This window comes from Abramis brama, assembly GCF_963993115.1.
Source record: "Abramis brama genome assembly, chromosome: 3".
In the NCBI taxonomy this organism is placed as follows: Eukaryota; Metazoa; Chordata; class Actinopteri; order Cypriniformes; family Leuciscidae; genus Abramis; species Abramis brama.
The window spans coordinates 4,381,938-4,399,145 of NC_139965.1; the positions used below are offsets into that span (position 1 = coordinate 4,381,938).

The 17,208-nt window shown below is 38.0% G+C and overlaps 1 pseudogene across 1 annotated transcript; it reads right to left on the reverse strand.

Moving 5' to 3' along the window:
- Window positions 1–13,152: 13,152 nt before the first annotated feature.
- Window positions 13,153–16,944, reverse strand: LOC311079860 (annotated as a pseudogene). The gene is made up of 3 exons: window positions 16,934–16,944; window positions 14,338–15,891; window positions 13,153–13,268 (listed from the first exon to the last, which is right to left on the reverse strand). The product of its transcript is annotated as an uncharacterized misc_RNA (transcript).
- Window positions 16,945–17,208: the final 264 nt, after the last annotated feature.

Sequence of the window (17,208 nt, forward strand, 5' to 3'; positions counted from 1 at the left end):
GGGCATGATTTTTTTTGTTATTTTTTTGTTATTTCTTTTTAATGTATTACTCTTTTCATGATGTTACGTAAAATCTAGTGAAATCAATGGGGGTGAGTGTAACGAGGTTAAAATGGTTTTATTTATTTCACAAGATTTTTCTGTTATTATACATGTAAGGCTGTTCTACTATTATTTAAACAAGTGTTTATATTCATTAAATTCATCAAAAATGGTCTGTAAAGGGGTGATGGTTCGACCGTTTCCCCCCTCCTCTTTACAACAAAGTGGTTCGGTCCAGGCAGCTATATCCGCTGTATTGATCTTTGAGCGGTCTTTTCTGCCTTTCTCCCAAACTGAGGTATGCTGTATTCCATGCTACCGATTAGTTGTTAGCATTGGTTGAAAATAAGTCACACACACAATGTTTAAGTTGTTTTTATTTATTTTATTCACAGATGTAAGATATGTATACAATATTTGGGAATGTTATGTTTTTTGGCAGTGTCACTGTGTGATTGAGCTGAAGCTGGCGTGACGGCCTGTTAATCAAAATATATTCTCTTATGCAGGTATGCATTGACAAACCCTATTTTTGTGTTTAAGTTTATATTATCGGGTTTCATGTTTAAGTGTATGGAGTTATTGCGTTTTCTCCGTCTCTGTGCTTTTTTTTTTCTTTTTTCTTTTTCTTTCCTTGTGTCCTTTTCTTTTCTGCCTTTCTCCCGAACTGAGTGTCACTGTGTGATTGAGCTGAAGCTGGCGTGACGGCCTGTCAATCAAAATATATTCTCTTATGCAGACCCAATCTGGCACTCTCCTGTCGTTTTTGCACTGAATTCACAACACAACGCAGACAGAAGCATACGGTTACAACTGCACACCATAAATAACCTGTCAGTGAAGAAACGCACCATCACACCACACCTGAACTGCAAAGAAACCTGTATACACAACTAACCAACTGTATCACAGCATTTTCGGTACTTACCAACACAACTGAAAGTGAAAGAATAACAACAAATGCAGAGAGCAAACTAAGAAGGTGAAATTATAAATAAGTAGTTTGCTGATGACAGATTTCCCTGCAATTACACCACATGCAAAATTGTCTTAATGTTGAACTAGGGCATTATTGATTTTTTTTTCCCTCCATATTTAAAAAAAAAAAAAAAAAAAATCCATTGTACACAGTTTCAGTTCTCTATATGTAAATAAATAATAGCACACTTTGTATTCTTTCAAATCACTGACAAATTGAATACAATTGATACTATGCCAACTGGAAATTCCCGAGCATGTCGTCGTCTTCTCACACTATAATGAAACTCCCATGATACTTTTTCACAGATGACTCTACAAGAGGTTTGCTGTCACAACTCCTCAACAATATGGTCTCAGAAGGTGTAAGTATTATAAATAAATGCTTTCTCAGAGAAAAAGTCTGAATAATAACTTTTAAAACAAGAAAACTGGAGATGATATCAGGGGTTTTTCCCATCATGACCTGATGTGCTGCAAACATTGCCACGATGCACGACTTCCCTTCTCCTGTTCCAACCTGAACCAGTCGACTTGATTCAGAAAGAACGAGAATGCACCAGCTCACCATCTGAGTCACTTGAGGTTTATATTTCATTGAACTTTCTACGGCTTTACTGAGCCTAAACAAACAATGTTTTTTTTCTTTCTAGATGAGAAGTGGTAGAAGTTAATAGACAATCAGACACGGAGGACACAATATCTTTCACGTGTGCCATAGTTTGTTCATCAATATCTGCTTGTTCACAGATTTCCTTCACAATCTCATCCAGTGTTTTCTCATCAGTGTTTTTGGCTATTTTATTAATTTTGTCCTCAACGTGATCCACAATTTTATTGTCATTTAATGTCAGATCTGACACACTTATTTTGTGAATCTCCACTTGATGAAGGATTGTCATCATCCATGTGTGAAAATCTTCATTTCTGCCATTAAAATCTTTCACAAGGGCTTTAAACAACTCAACGACATTGTCTTCTTCCCATTTTCCGTTCTTAAGCAATGAAAGCAGTCGTGATGACAGCAGTTTTCCAGATGCTTCCATTTTCAAAATTCACTCTTGATATTTTTCACAGTGCAACTCTCTGTGGTTTAAAAAGAAGACTTGGAATTAAACTTTAGCTTAACTAACAAAAAAACATAAGCAGACACAATCATTAAGATAATTAACACTACAACCATAGACTTTATTTTACATGCATAAAGATGGTTCTCCTGTACTTGCTGAAAGAGATGCTAAAGAATGGTCTGCCTTTTATAACGAACTGAATATTACTGTTGATGCCAACACCAATAAATCAAATGTCAATGATCAGAAGAAGTGCTATGAATGTCAGGTGGTCTACGGTATGACTGACAGCTTTGCAGGTGATTTTCTGAGACAACATTTCCACAGAAGAGATGTGAGACCTGAGAGAGAGTTTCAGTGAGTTATAGTGGATGAGGTGGACTCGCTGATGTTGGACAAAGGTCCTGAAGTGGTCTACTTGAATAGTAGGATGCCTCTTATGGAACAGTTAAATGGGACACTGGCTGAAATTTGGTTCGTCATCAACCAGATGAAGTGTTTAGATACTGGAGAGATTTTAGGGCACAGTCAGCTCTTCTCTCAGGTTCTGTATGAAATCATGCATGGAAATAAAAACATTGATCAACTCAGTATCGTGCAGACAGCGGTGGATGCAGGAATAATGCCTTTAAAACCAATGCAAGTGGAAGAAAACATGACAAACGTTCTAAAAAGACTAGATACTGCAAGTGTTGTGCAAATGGTGGCATTTTTAACCATGTTTGTGGGAAACTTCCCTGAGTATTTCATCAAACTCTACCAGTAAGCACCTGATGGGACTTTAAGGAAACTCAATGAAATTAATCCTACCGGTACAAATGACAGACAAGGAATATCAATTCTTCTTCTGGGAAATGGAAAATGTTGTGTTGTGCACTCTGATGAAGACTCACTAGTTACGTCACTAGGGAAAAGTATAAAAATGGTTTATCAGTCTGAATCGACAGGGGAACAAACTGAATCTCGTATCCCAGACCTTCAAGACCTCGTCAATGGCAAGGTACAAACCTCGATTGAAAGCACTCTGCAAGCCACCAAAATGACTCTGGGCCACGAATACATCCTTCATGGAGATGGAGTCGCTCTTGTCGATTACAGGTCCACTGGCATTGTGCAGAACAACATGAAATGGGGGGAAGGACTTCAGCAGTTCCTGGAGATGAAACACCAAACTAAACTGTCCAACATGAGTCTTATAACAAACTTCATTTCTAATGTGGGTTTATTCAAGAAATACAAAAAACAGATCTATGGGATAACGGGAACTTTGGGGGACCAATCAGAGCTTGAGATGGTGAAGCAGCTCTACAATGGCATTGACACATGTAAGATTCCCTCATTTAAACGAAGGAAACTTTATGAGTTGGAAGGTGTAATAGTATCTGAAGAGGACAAATGGATCAAGACCGTCTGTAATGTCGTTCAGGATCAAGTGACCTCCACAGTCTATCGAGGTCCACGAGCAGCTCTCGTCATCTGTGAAACAATCAATCGTGCGATAGAATTTAAGAAGACCCTTGCAAACACCATCTCATCAGAAAAACTAAATTGCTATGTGAACAACAACATGGATAACTCTGCAATTACAGATTCAACAGTCCAAGCTGGGAACGTCATCATTGCAACTAATCTAGCAGGTCGAGGGACGGACCTAAAGGTCTGTGAAAGTGTAAATGAAGCAGGAGGACTGTTTGTGGTGCAAACCTTCTTACCTCTGAACATCCGCGTTGAACAGCAAGCGTTTGGACGAACGGCTCGCCAAGGGAGTCCAGGATCTGCTCAACTCATCATGTGCGCCAGTCATTTCTCTGACTCTGTTAAACTAGTGATGGACTTAAACACATCTCTAAACAGCCTACTCAGCCATCTGAACCACCTTAAAACTATATTGATGTCACATGGTTGCACAGAAAGTCTTTTTGAGGAAACTGTTAATCGCTACCCTGAAAATCACAGCTCTCAAAATCATGAGGCAATGGTCTCTGCTCTCAAAGGCCTCTTAACCCTCTGGGGACCACAAACGCGCCCGCGCGTTTTGCTCGTTTTTTTTTTTTAGCAATGAAAATAAACACTAAATGCTCTGTTAATTTTGATCTTTCATTTTCGTGTAATACATCAATCGATCCTGTTCAGTTTCTATTTTTTTTCTGTATACTCACAATAAAAATAAAGTGTTTTGCTTTTTGGCAAATAAAGAAAAATTAACATGATGCGATTTCTGCCTTCTCTCTGTCAGTAAACTCCCATTTGAAACGCGTTCGAAAATGATCTATAACTCCGCGAAAATTCAGTCAAACAGGCAAACAGACCCACAGGCATAAAGCTTGAGATCGCATCTTCTAAATGAAGTCATTTATATAAAAAACAAATATTCTCAGCTTCTGTAATCTGTATAAAAAGAGAGCGACTCCTGTCGAGCTCATTACGAGCTCATTCACAGTAATGTGACCACTCCCCGGAGAGCGCGTGCTATTCAAACGCAAATTCTGAGAACTATTTCAGAGCTGTGAAACGCCCACATCAGCTGTAAACAAAGCGCGTCGCGACTCCTCGCGAGTGAGACATTATAGCCTACCTTATGGAGAAAAGATTCCTCAGAACAGTGCTGATGAGGAGCAATATCTCCTGAAATGAGGAGCAGATTCCGCTGAGGAGTGAGGTAGGCTGTTTTCTTTTCTCACGTGTGGAATAACGTTATGGAATAACGTTATGGAATAACGTTAGTGTAGGCCTATGTAAACCGCAAAAAGATGAATCGCATTTCTATAATATGACTCGCCTTTCTGTGAGATGAATGAAGGGGACATATTTGTAAAGACTGTTTAGCCTAAATATGAATCGCGCGGCTGTGTGTGAAAGAATAAACTGCTTTGCTATAGCCTACTGAGATGAGTAAAAATCGACTGGAATATGTTAAAATAAAATGTATTTGTATAAGCAACGTATTAAACTGCAAAAAAAATACTATTTTTGTCAAAAATAAATTCATAGACTAAGATGTTAGATGTTCCAATGTTGGCTATATTCAAACTAATGAATACATATGATAAAATGTACGCCTATAATCTTTTTTTTTTTTTTTTACAAAGAAAGAGTACACTTGAAATATTGTTGAAATTGTAATTATTGTTGTAATTGTAACATTTTTAATAAAATAGCAAAACATATTTACAAGAGAGATGTAAGCAAAATCTTAAATGGTCAATATAAGTCTTCTTCTAAATACATCTTTTGTCCTTGCATTGTGGCTCAGTCAGTTTCACACCTGAGTGAATGGCTCATTATACAGAGTGGGTGGGACATTCATAATCTAAGGTGTAAACTACTCCTCCCCCTCGCATATTGGCTTTCCAAGCAAAACCTGTTTTACACCATTTAAATCAATGTATTTTTTTAAAGCAAAAAGCAAGACTATTTTTACATCATTTTGAAGCTAGAACTCAAAGGGACAACATCCATTAGTCAAAAGTCTTGTGGACACATATTTAATATGTGTTTTGTGGTCTTAATTCAGCAACTTTCATTTTAATTTTTTCCAATAACCACGCATAAACATTATTCTCTTAAAAATACAAACATCTACATACACGTTGCTCGCATATTATGGTAGCCCTGTTTGTGCTATATAGATTGAATTTACACCTTTGCCATTAACATGTTTATAAATAACTGAAAAAAGCACAAATGTCAAGGCATGTCAGAACATCTCAAGGACCCCAAAAACAGCTTGGTCCCCAGAGGGTTAACAATGAAATCAAAAACTTTTATGGAAAGCAATCTGGAAGAGGCAAAAGATGCTAGAAACATTATGGTGAACATCAGACTCTCAATGTTCCTTGAAAAATCTTAAAAGAAGAGCTTTTTTCTGTTTACCTTGACATTTTAGACGATGTTTATGAAGACAATGTTTTCTCCGACCAGCGTGATGTAATTGTGTCCTGTCTTCACGAGTGCTGGGGTTTGTGGCTCTTGATGCACTTCAGTGAGGAAAAACCCATTGACATGTTAAAGAAACAGCTGAAGATGGACTTGCTGATTGCAAAGCAGAAACTCTTGAGCAAACAGTCCCCATCTTCCATGGTCTACTATTACATAAGGACTGGAAACAATCTTCGTGAGAAGGGACGCCTTGCGGAGAGCATTGAGATGTACACCAAAGCATTGGAGGATGGTGCATCTGGGAAGATTATTCCTCTTTATAATCGTGCACTGGCTACTCTTACTAAGAAAAACACTGGCTATATTGCTCAAGCATTGACTGACCTGGAAAATGCTGACAAGACAATAGATTCATTCAAGTCATATCTGGCTAATATTATTGCTTGTGTGAAATTATCGAGACAAGAACAGACAACAGAAGGTGATGCTATGCTCCTTACACAGTTTCGAGTGAAGTCTATGATTGTAGACGTACTCAAGATGAACATTCAAGACGCTGTAATTAAGTTGAAGAGGGCTGAAAACATGGGAGGAGATGTGAGCCTGACTGTTTTCCAAGACTTCTAGATGATCTGGCGATGGAGACTATGCACATAATATCATTGGGTCTTGAAGACATTTTCTCTTTAGACACCATTTTTTCCGCCAGTGGCCTGTTAAATATTTAAACTTATGAAATATGACAAGGTTTTTAAAAATATCTAAACAAACAAGGTATGCCGTCAGTTTTACATTAGCATCAAATATATCTCGTATTTTCTTTCATTCTAAAGAATTTTTACTCTAGTCTAATCACATGACACCTAATCCTGATGACAGTGTCAATAAAATTCAAAGTATTTCACACTTTAAATTATAATTTTCAGAAGGATATTTCAGGTTAGCATTGCAAATTATGAGAAACTTAAAATGTAGGCCTGTACATTGGCAAGAAAGGGTTAACCCCCTGGGGTCGGCTATCGCGCCGGCGCGATAGGCTTGTTTTTTTCCATATGAGTGCAAAAAAATAAAATAAAAAATAAATAAAAAATTTATCTTATATGCTTGTGTTATACATCAATCAATCCTGTTTAGTGTGTATTTTTTTGTGTATGCTCATAATAAAAACAAAGTGTTGTGCTTTTCACCAAATAAAGAAAAATAAACATGATGCGAGTTCTGCCTACTCTCCGTCAGTGAAGTCAATTCTGAAACGCGTCCGAAAATGAACTGTAACTCAGCGAATACTCAGTCAAATAGGCATACAGACACACAGGCATGAAGCTTGAATTCTCTTCTTTTAAATGAAGTAATTTTTATAAAAAACAAATATTCACAGTTTATATAATATGTATGTAAAGAGAGAGATGTCAGTCGTTCTCATCTCAGCTAATTAAGTTTTAATGTGACTCCGCCTAGGCGGAGTCACATTAAAACTTAATTAGCTGAGATGAGAACGACTGACATCTCTCTTGTCAGTCTCAATAGTTATTCCGCGCTATTCAAACGCAAATGTGAGGCGATCCATACAAACCTGTGAAACGCCCACATCCGCTGGATAAGGCCGGTGAAACACTGGATGCGTGGCGTAAGCGTCTCAGCTGCTTGGCGTGTCCGTTTTTATTTCGGCTCCCATGTTAACAGCCTGTGTGAGACGCGCGGCACGAGCCGCGTGGAAAACGCGTGCATGCTAGAAATAGAACCGACGCCTATTTTTCACGCGACACGCAAGCGTCTTGGAAGCGTTTCCATGCAAAATTGAATAGGAAAATCTGTTTATATGTCATTTTGACACAAATACATATTAATAAATGTCCTTTTGATGTTTAAAAGTGTCTAGGTTTTGACATAAATGCAAATATAAATGTAATTTTACAAAATATGATCGATTTTCAAATACTGCTGTATTGAATGAACAGCTTTTAGCAAACTCTATTGCTATACTGAGATGAGGAATATATATTGTATGTTTTGTCAAAAATAAAGTCATCAACTAACTAATGAATCCTTTACTTTGAAATACGTATGATAAAATGTATACTTTAGTTTTGAAAGACGTTGACTAGTTTTGAAAAGATTATAAAGTATGTATGTGCATGCATATATATATATATATGTGTGTGTATATATGAAGAGTTCAGATGCAAAAGCCTCTAAATGCCATCTGAAATTTTCTTCTAGAATGATCATTTTTATGAAGCTTGTATATTTAAGTTAGCTATAGGTGACACACCTGAATGAATGGCTCATTAAGTATGCAGGGACATTGTCTCACCAGGTGTGAACTACTAAATATGCATGATGCTGTTGGAGCGTTTACGCCCCATCCGCATATTGGCTTTCCAAACTAAAAGTGTTTCACAAAACTAAAATCAATGTATCGTTTTATGTGAATGATTAGGCAGGATGATTTTCACATCATTTTGAAGAAAAAACTCTAGGCGATGACATATTTAGTATGTGTTTTGTGGCCTTATTTCAGAAACTTTAATTTTTAGTTTTTTCAATAACCATGCATAAACATTATTCTCTCAAAAATGAAAACATGTACATACATGTGGCTCACATATTATGGTAGTCCTGTTTGTGCTATATAGAGTGAATTTACACCTTTGCCATTAATATGTTTATAAGCAACTGAAAAAAGCACAAATGTCAGGGCATGTCAGAACATCTCAAGGACCCCAAAAACACCCCAGACCCCAGAGGGTTAAAATAAGATTGCAACTGTTGCTCGCTCTTTCTTTGTTTCTTTTTTTATTTGAGCACTCTTTTCTTTGTCTCTTTTTCTGGGGGACTTTGCTGTTCCTCTCTACCTGAGCTCTGCCTTTCATTTTCATCCCATCTCTCTCTCTCTCTCTCTCTTAAAAGTAGAAAAAGTATACAACTCTATTACTGGAGTATAGTGTTGCTTTCGTCAACGAAAATTATGACGAAATATTGTCGTCAACGAAGCGTTATCACCTGACGAAAACGAGACGAGACTAGACGTAAATGCATGGTCATGTGACGATGACTAAAATACATGTATAATGCAATATCGTTGACGAATAAAAACGAGACTAAATGTGGTTTAAAAAATAAAAACTATGCTAAAATGTCTCTTCATTTTCGTTGACCAAAACGAGACGAGACGAAATGTAACGTCACGACGAATGAGAGAGTTGTGCGTGAACCCATAGCTTTGTCGGCTTTAATTTCTGGATTGCGATCTGGTCACCCGATTATCAGCGAATTTAACCATATATTACTCCATTAGTTATTCTATTAAAATGTCTCATTGATATATTTGACACATTCCTAATCATTACTTTTGCTGGTTCTTTGTGACAGCTGTTATTGGCAGCGTCTCTTGTTACATGAACACGTCACCGCATCAGCGCCAGAACATGGAGATTTTATTTTAGAGTATAATCGCACAACCTATTCGATATTTTATAATTAAATAAACTAATCGAATATCCAAAAATCGTGACTCATCCCTGCATGGAATCTCTTGTTTCTTTTCCCAAATCTCACCCATTTTCTAAAGGTATTATAAACGTTTCTTAGTTCGCTTCTAATTAGGCCTATTATATTCGTATTCTTTACTGTGGTAAAGTAGAAAAACGCTGTAGGACAGATAGCCTACATTTGTACTTGCATGTCAAATTCTTTTTAACACAGTTTGTGCTTGTTATATTAGACATTGGGCGCGAGTTTAGTTGTAAAGCGCGTTTGACACGTGTGGGTGATTTTTAGTTTCACTTTCTCTGGCAGCGCAATCTCAAACACAGCCTAAATATCTCGCCCTTGTGGAGGATAAAATTCGCTCTTCAAACCAATTTACATCAAGTAGAAAACACGAAGATATCATAAAGAGATCGATATCTTCGTGTTTTCCTGCTCGTGTCCCACATCCAAAGCGCAGAGTGTATTTTTTTTAATAACCCCCCAACCACCGCCGGTAGTTGGTCCATTACCGCGGTGGTAAAAAAACCTGCCACCGTCACAGCTCTAAATATAGGCCTACTAAATAGCCTATAATAAGCCTTGTTTGAAATTCTATATTGACTGGGTTAAATAAAATCGCATTACTAAAAAGAGACTAAAATACAATTTTCATTGACTAAAACTAGACTAAAATGTCATCAGTTTTCGTCGACTAAAACTAGACTAAAATGTCATCAGTTTTCGTTGACTAAAACTAGACTAAAATGTCATCAGTTTTCGTCGACTAAAACTTGACTAGACTAAAAAGAGTATGAATGTGACTAAAACTAATAAAAACTAAAATGACAGCCTGACACAAAGACTAGACTAAAACTAAAATTAAAACAGGCCGCCAAAAACAACACTACTGGAGTAAAAGTACCACTGGTAAACTATTACTCCATTACAAGTGAAAGTTGTAAAGACAGATTTTTACTAGTACGAAGGTACTTGCTTTTAAAAGTAAGTAAATTTAATTTTTTATGTCAACGCATTATTTCATTATTATTGTTGAATTGTGAATGAATGCACGCTGTGCCATCATGGTGGTTTAAGCCAGTCAGTGATGCTAGCATACGACTAACTTGAACTTATTTCAATGCTTGTTTAAAAGTTAAAAAAGCTCTTTTCAATTCGAAAACATACTAGAAGAGAAATGTTTCTACATTGTGTTTATTTGACAAGATTATGTTAAAACACATTTCTGAATATAGACAGATTTAACTGTTGTGACCTAACTTATCTTAATTTATCTTAAAGACCACCTATCATGGAATTTCGAAATTTACCTTTCATGTAGTGTGTAACATAGATCTAAGTGAACAAAAACATCCTGCAAAGTTTTAAATATGAAAGTGCACCGTATATAAAGTTATTGTCTTTCAAAAGTAAGAGTCGACTCCGAGTCATTTTTATGAATCGTTAGAAGACTGAAGCTTTTTCTCTGACTAGATGACGTCAACTTGTCAAGTTATTTGAATACGATACGCCCACTTATTGCGCTCCAAGACGCCAGTGAAAACGTCATGGCAACGACTGAAGTGCGACTCAAAAACAAACTTTTTTTCAGGAGCATTTGAAGACTAAGTGGCTACAATTCATATATACAACTATACCACAGAAGTATAGTCCGAGCCTTGTGCTTTGTTCGCGCCATTTTGAAGATGATTGCTTTACCAACTTAAATGCAATCAAACTTGGATTCGCGAGCTGGCTGATATTGAAGGAAGGTTCAGTTCCAAGTGTATTTGCATCAGCTTCCTCCTCCGTATCACAACCTGTAAGTTAAGTGTTATTAATAATTGTTGCTTTTATGTTTTATGTAGCATGCTTAATAATTATTTTGTTTGTTGTGTAAGCACCGTTTAGCTTCTAGGACTTCAATGACAATTGTATTGAGATATGTGAAGTGTTTGTCGTTGTTTTCGTCTTAAAGAATAGAGTAATACCTCGTAGTACTGCATTTTTTTTTTTTTTTTTTTTTTTTAAACGTTATGTTTATGCATCGGGCTAACGCAAACAAAGACTGATTGTGCTTTTACAATATCTCTGGGCTATGCTCGCTAACATAACATTAAATTCCTTATCTTATTTTTAATTTTTTACTACAAACTACAAAGCAGTGCACTATAATCATTATTATAACACAATTTAATTGATAAAAGCATCATTGTACTCCGTGTTAAACATAAGTATTATCTCTGTAAACACTGCTAACATTTGACTGGGTCATCGGACCAATCACCGCAGATTAGCGTCACGTAAAGGCGGGGTTTTGAAATGTGATTCACTAAACGAATCATTTGAGAATCGCGGTCAAAACAGGTAAAATAAATGCATATTATAAGAAAACTAAAGTGTTTTTTGTCATTGCATGCATGCAAAACTGTTGTTGGGGACTTCTAAAACAATATTAGGAACATTTAAAATGCCATAATAGGTGCTCTTTAAAAATGAAATAAAACCACTTACCAAAAAGAAACAAGAACATGGTCTTTTTTTAAATTAATGATGCATTCTTTATAACAAATTGCATACAACATTCTTCATTCTTTCAAGCAGACATATTTGTATTATATAGATTAACCCTTATGAAAGCTATTAAAGTTATTCAGTCAAGAACATTGAGCAATTTTCTCTTTTTCTTTTGTTGTTTGATCACATTAATGACAGACATCAGCAGTTATTAGGCTGCTGTCACTTTAAGGCTGAATGCATGGATCCAACACACTGATACACATCTGATATTCTCCCAACTGTTTACATTCACTTAAGATATCATAGATTGTTTACATGTGAATACTCTCCAAAACTGACATTTGGACATCATTTTGTGTGTATTTGTCTGTTCAAGTGTGAAAAGATGTGAAAGAGAACTCAATTCAGTACTTGTGCGCTGGCGTCTGAGGGGCAGCTTTCTGTGCACGCTCTGAAAACCAGACTGAATTGAGCTCTCTTTTGTGTCATCTCGCTTTTTCAGATTTATCCATATGTCTGTTACTCTCTTTCTCCCAGACTTTTATTTCCTAACCACTGCCTCGACAGATGTGCCAAAAAGTTCTGAGGGTGAAACTGGGGCATCGAGGTGCAATTTCTTTTCTTTCTCCCCGATGTCCACCAAGTTCAATCACAGATGCCTTTCTGTGGCCACCATCAAACTATCGATAAGCAGCTGTTTGTTTGGTAGCCCAGAGAGCAAAGTTGGTGGTGCAGCGCAGTTCAGCAATGACCTCACGCACTGATCCAGGCTTTTATGTAGATTGGCCTGGTAGGCCTGTAACACACATCATAGTGTGCAAAGCCCCCTGGCCTAACCTGCTACCGCATATGCCCTGCCATTCAAGCGCAAAGTGGTCTGAAGCGACCTTAACGGCAGGACAGGAGCCTTCAAAGAAGATGACTCACCTTGGGAGCTAATCCTTCCACATTTGCATAGTTCAAATGGTAAAAACGGCTTCTTCCACGACTTCACTTCTGAAGTTTGGGAAGGAATGGAAGATTCATGGGGGAGGGACAAACATTGCCTGAAAGTAAGCGCTGTACAGCTTACCATGAACGACTTCCCATCTTTCATGCCCCCCAAATAGATCTGGATGTGGCGAGGGCCATGACTTTTAACAGTTCCCCGTGTGCAGGGCTGGCAGGATGAGAAGACTTAATACATACACTACCCTCACCCCTCATCAACCACATCCACTTCCTTTTGGCTGGAGGGGGCCAGCAGTACACTATCTGCTGGATCGGATGACTCAAGAGACAGTTCATCCTGATCTAGCAAATCGCACGAGCCTAAAACACAGTGAAAGAAACAGTCATCCCTCTCTCAAACTCCTCGGGGAGCTCGGCCTGCAATCCCCATGCAGCTTTGCCTTGGCTACAGCGGGACTCAGACATTTGTCCAACATCCCCTCAAACACTGAACACGCTTGCTCCTTTCCTAAGCAAAGAACACACAGATTGTGTGTGTTCTCAGGTGTAAAAACCTGGTACATAGAGGCACTTGCTTGGAATTTCCATAATCCATCCTTCAACGGGCTAACAAACAAACAGCTCATGGAGACAAACAAACTGATGATGTGTACTACGGGCACCCTTGTCATCACAGACAATCAATGTGTGCTTTTGCAACTGTTTGTCACTAACCTGAAGATAAGGAGGTCTGCTGACTTGGACATAGCTTGTCTGAAATACAAACCCAGTGACAAAAAATAAAAATATGTTTGCTTTATTTAACAAGAGTTTTTACAAAGAGACAGACTGATAATCAACATAAAAGCAAAAGAGATAACAGGAATTTGATGAACATAATATATATAATGGCTCAACCAGAATTAACACAATGGTGACCAAATCACTGTTTGTAATTTTTCTGTTAAATAAAGCTATCATCCAGTACCCAAAATGTAATGATACTCATTTATTATTACAGAACATGAACTAACAGATTGGAGAGATTAGTTTTCGATTCAAATCAGTTTGTTTAAAAGTAGACATTTCAAGCTTTCCAAAGATATATTTATCTTGTCTGTAAGCCAGGTAAGCCTATAAGCGGAGTTTCATACTTTTTTGAGACGTGATCCAGTTCACGGAGACAGAAGCGACAGAAAGCGCACCCTGTTGGTTTTCTTTATTTTACGAAAGCACAGCATTCTTTTGTTATTGTGATTTTACAAAGTAAGACGAGCAGCCATACCAGACGGATAATTCCTCTTCATGTTTAGCAAAAGGCGGCCGAGACGAGGCGGAAAAAGCATAATGAGAGAGGGGGCGATGCAGAGATGCTGCTAACATTTCTGATTGTTTAAATGATTAGCCCCCAGGGGACCCCTGCCCTATCACTATGCCTGTGATTGCTCACCAAGGAAAAGTTTAGCCATACCGGCTTTCAGATAACTCAGAGCATCCTTATTGGCTTCTTCAGCTTCAGCGGTTCTCCTCATTTCCTCCAGCTCTCGGACCCAGTCTTTTTTCCCAGCCTCTCTCAGTTTGGGGATGAAGAAGTCCAGATGCTGAAGAGTGAAGGCCGAGTCTGGCTTTAATGCGATCTGAGACAGATGCTTGATGTTCTTGTAAGCATTGAACAGAAGAATTTGCTTTTGGTCCTCAAGCTCCTGCAGATCTTTGTCAAGATCATCCATTACAACTGAAAATCTCTTGGATTGTACTTGAGCTGTTTCATATTGCTTTCTAAAATCGTCAAAATCTATCGTCAAGCTTGCATTTTTGATGACATATTTCTTGTCTTCTTTGACGTGTTTACTGTAATGGCACTTCCCTGTGCACACGGTACAGTAGCCATTTTTCATGACTTCACATTTGCTGGGATCAGAAACCCACCAGCAGTCAAACTCATGGCAGTTTTCCTCACAGACGGTGCAGACCGTCGCCTTCCTGTGCTTCCATGAAGCGCTTTCAATGGGAACCTTCATTTTGATAGTCTTTTTGAATTTAATGTTGAAGTTTTTACGTTCCTCAATCTTTTCCTTGTTTTGTCTCATTACCTCCTGGATCTGAAGTTTTTCAGACTTCTTTGACTCTTTCTCTTCGACTCGCAGCTGTAAGTTGCAAATAAACGCTTCAAATTGAATGCGCTCTATCAGGACATTTGAAGTCAACTCCAAACTTCTTCTGTTCTTTTCTTCGAGAGACTGGAGGAAATGCTTCATGTTGTCGATGCTGTCTTCCCAGGCGTCTCTTTGAGCACGAAGGTAACGCCTTTCACTGTGACGGGCGTCAGCCTCCCGGTTGTTGAATAAGAAATGGACAGGTTGGCCGCTGTGGTCTCGTCTGCAGGGGATTTTACCTTTATTAATGGCACTGGGGACGTTTTTGGGTGGCAGACCATCAGAGTGTGTGATTAAAAACACAATATTGTTCACAATGTCTTTTCCAAATAAAGACAGAACTGAACTGATGATGTAATGCTGTCTGTCCGAGAGACGATTCTTAGACGCTTGAATCACAAAACACACGGCGTCGACTTCACGAACTCCATCATTACTCTGAAACAGTGTGGATAAGTTGGAAGCAACTTCCAGATCTTTTTCCAGTCCTCTAGTCTCCGTAGCCTGGAGTATCAATGATGGTGAGAGATATGGGACTCTCTTCAGGACAGACCTCATACATGGTGATTTCAGAGGTTTGTGATTCTGATTGGTCTCTGGCTTCTTCTTCTGTGGTTTCATACCATATTTCATCCTCAAACTTCACTCCCAGTAAGTAGTTGACCATGGTGTTGATGAGAGACGTCTTGCCAGCGCCGGTTTCTCCCACCAGCAGAACAATTTTGTTTTTTTTACTGGTGTCTTTTTTCCCATAAGTCCATTTTCAGACTTTTCCATGATCATCAAGCACTTTTCTCTCTGTGTGTAGACGATATTGTTTTGGAGGACCTCGATCAATCAGAGTTGATCTGTTTAGTGGAAGACATGAACGCAAATATCAGAATATATAAGCAGAAATCTTTTGTGTAGAAAGAATTCAAGAGTAAAAACACCCACCAAAATGCAGACATTATGTGTTAAATACATGAACATAATAATGTAAAGAACATTTTTATTACAATTACAGTTGACATTTAAAAGGTTTTCATATTTACCTTGAGGTCAGCAGACTTCTCATGACATGTTGCCATGTTACTGTTACATATACAGTAGATGGCTGAATACCAGTGTTTTTTCATCAGTTAATTTGACTTAAACAGATGGGACCATTTATCATTAACATTACCATTATCAAACTTTTTCTCACAAAAAGTGTTAGAGGACAAAAATACCTGCCAAACAACAGCCCCACCTACTGCCAAACGAACAGGTGCTGTTCAACAGAATATAAACTACCTCATAAAAATAGGGCTGACCGTGGTGAGCACAAACTGCAAGATAAGAAGAATCACAGCGCATGAAAACATGAGATTTTAAAAACGTGAGAGGGGCTGGAAAATTAGTGAGACGTTTTTCTAGTGCATGTCTAGACAGAAAAACAATTCAAAAGCAACGTAATGGACACGGCCGTTAAAAACACGAGATGCAGGTCATGGCCGTGTGTCCACATTTTAGCCAGCTGAAAACGCCAGGCGTTCAACTGAAAACGGCTAGCTATGGGTGTTCAGCACTGTGACTGAGTGCCTGGGTAAAAAGTGACAGTGATGAGCACTGCGTTTTACCCTAAGTTGAGTATTTTTCAACTCTCGGCGACCAGAAAAAAAATTAAACAGACATCTTCACGCTGCTGCCATTTTTACATTTGCGGCACTCCCATTGACAACAACTGAAAAAAATATGCTGACCATAGGAGAAAATGTTTTAGTGAATAAAAATGCAAGTGTTGCTCACTGCAAAGCCAAATGACATTCAGCTTCAGTTTCATTTTAAAAAAAGCAACATTTTGAACAAAAAATTGCCTTCAAAGAGATTTTTAAAGTAAATGATTTACAACCCTGATTTTCAACTCACCTGGAATTCATGGTGATCACTTGAACTAACCCCTTCACTGTCTCCAGTCTGTTAACAACAAAATAATTCATTAGTTTCCTCCGAATATGATGGTCTTCAACACACACACACACACACACACACACACACACACTTTTTGGGGATGTGTTAACTTTACGTTATTGATTACAGCAGCTCTGTGACCTTATGGCATGAGATTCTGCAAACTAAAAAGTTTTTTTTTTAGACACACACACACACATCAAGAATCAGCATTTGAATCTCAACAACTGTGA